The 2,403-nt window shown below is 36.4% G+C and overlaps 1 pseudogene; it reads left to right on the top strand.

Annotated features, from left to right (window-relative positions):
* The first annotated feature begins 1,412 nt into the window (after positions 1-1,412).
* Positions 1,413-2,173, top strand: LOC113927600 (annotated as a pseudogene).
* Positions 2,174-2,403: the final 230 nt, after the last annotated feature.

Below are 2,403 nucleotides of genomic sequence, written 5' to 3'. Positions count from 1 at the left end.
TATTAGGTAATAATTTGTTACATTAAAAAGTTCATTATGCACTTACTGTGTAATAGGCACTGTGTTAAATATTTCACCTGCACTATCTTATTTGATTCTCATTTGAATCTAACATTGTAGGTTCAATTATATATCCTTATTTTACAGAGGAGGAAACTGAGTCTTAGAGAGTAACCTGCTTAAGTGAGAAAACCAGGATTATAATGCAGAAGTCCATGCTAGATTGATTCATTCTTCAGATAGTTGGAGTAAATCTCTTAGTGTTTTTGAGAAAGTGAGATGCAAAGCCTTATATGCTCCACATTCTGATGCTTATAATGATATTTTATTTTTTCTGTTCCATATTATATGCTTTGAGCTTCTGAGCCCTCTTCTTTTCCTGCCAGTGGTAACCAAAGGAATCCCTGTATTTAGCCTTGAAACACAGCTCTTCCTAATCATGGATGAAAGAAGACAGTGCAATATAAGAAGGAAATGTTTGTTTTTTCTTTCCCTGCACTTGCAGAGAAAACCAGAAACTATTCTTGCTTAAATTAATTTTAGATAAGGGTTTTTATAAGATATCTGGGATTCAGAGATTATTGCTAACTACTGTTGATGGTAACCTTTAATTTCTGAAAGGTCAGTAATTTTGATTGGTTATTTTACTCGATAATGTGTTGCCTTGGTAATAATTTTGATGCAGATGTCACCTTTTTCTAAAAGGCATAAAACTTGTGAAATCTCTGTGAAATCTGAAGGAGATTATTGTTATTTCCCTCTTATTTCAAATGCTGGAGGTAAAATAAAATTACATATTTCTTATTTAAATAAAAATGTGTGGGAATCTTGTCTTATTTAAATTTAACAAAAGACATACTTCAATAGTATATTTCTTAGTTCTTATTTAATTGAGAAAGTCTTCCTGTTGCTCTCACAAATGAATAATTACTTGAATGGATATAAAATTCCTAGGGTCACAGCTATGACCCACTAATCATTCAGTAGACTTTGATTGTTCTACGTCCTCTTGAACACTTCCATTATTTTTTTCTTTTTTTGGAACACTTACAATTCTTAGCTGGCTCTTTGTCCTCTCCCCTCCACATGTATTGTCTTCTCTCATTATTTTATTCTTTTTGTCTTCCTTCCAGGCTTCTCATTTTTGTCTTTAGTATTGATTTAGTGGGGGTAGGGTGGCCTTTTCTTCTGTTTCAGAAGGTAGTTTAGGTGATATGTGGTTCAATAATGTATTTCTCAATTCATCTTGACTGATGATGCATTTAATGAGAATTCCACCAGGATTTTCCAGGATCTTTTCTTATCATTTGATCTCAAAGCCCTCTTTTATATTTTTGTGTCTTCAAGAATACTTTATTAGGAAGTTAAGAAGAAGCATATCAGCTCTTTTTTGTGATGCCTTGGAGGCGGTAGGCTGCTTCAGGATGAAGCTGAACATCTGTTTCTCAGCTACTGGCTGCCAGAAACTCATTGAAGTGGACGATGAACGCAAACTTCGTACCTTTTATGAGAAGCGTATGGCCACAGAAGTTGCTGCTGATGCTCTGGGTGAAGAATAGAAGGGTTATGTGGTCCGAGTCAGTGGTAGTAATGACAAACAAGGCTTCCCCATGAAGCAGGGTGCCTTGACCCAAGGCTGTGTGTGCCTGCTGCTGAGTAAGGGGCATTTCTGGCATAGACCAAGGAGGACTGGAGAGAGAAAGTGCAAATCTGTTTGGGGTTGCATTGTTGATGCCAATCTCAGTGTTCTCAACTTGGTCATTGTAAAAAAAGGGGAGAAGGATATTCCTAGACTCACTGATACTACTGTGCCTCATTACCTGGGGCCCCAAAGAGCTAGCAGAATCTGCAAACTTTTCAATCTCTCTAAAGAAGATGATGTCTGCCAGTATGTTGTGAGAAAGCCCCTAAACAAAGAGGGTAAGAAACCTAGAACCAAAGCACCCAAGATTCAGTGTCTTGTTACTCCATGTGTTCTCCAGCACAAACGTTGATGTATTGCTTTGAAGAAACAGCGCACTAAGAAAAATAAGGAAGAGTCTGCAGAATATGCTAAACTTTTAGCCAAAAAATGAAGGAGGCCAAACAATAACACCAGGAGCAGATTGCCAAGAGGTGGAGGCTGTCCTCTCTGAGAGCTTTTACCTCTAAATCTGAGTCCAGTCAAAAATGAGATTTTCTAAGAGTGATAAATAAATAAGATCAGACATAAAAAAAAAAAGAGAAGAAGCTTATCAGGCTTCCATCACCACGTAGAATCTTTCACCATGTTAACTTGGAAGTCCAAATTCAGTAATTTAAAATGCTTGTAAACATCAACATGTTATATAGGTCACACTTTTTCAAACATCTCTTTCGATATTTATTTCTCATTCTTTCATTCATGATTGGGGTATAACTATC

Source organism: Zalophus californianus, chromosome 7 (genome assembly GCF_009762305.2).
Source record: "Zalophus californianus isolate mZalCal1 chromosome 7, mZalCal1.pri.v2, whole genome shotgun sequence".
Classification (NCBI taxonomy): Eukaryota; Metazoa; Chordata; class Mammalia; order Carnivora; family Otariidae; genus Zalophus; species Zalophus californianus.
This window is presented reverse-complemented; position numbering and strand designations above follow the sequence as displayed.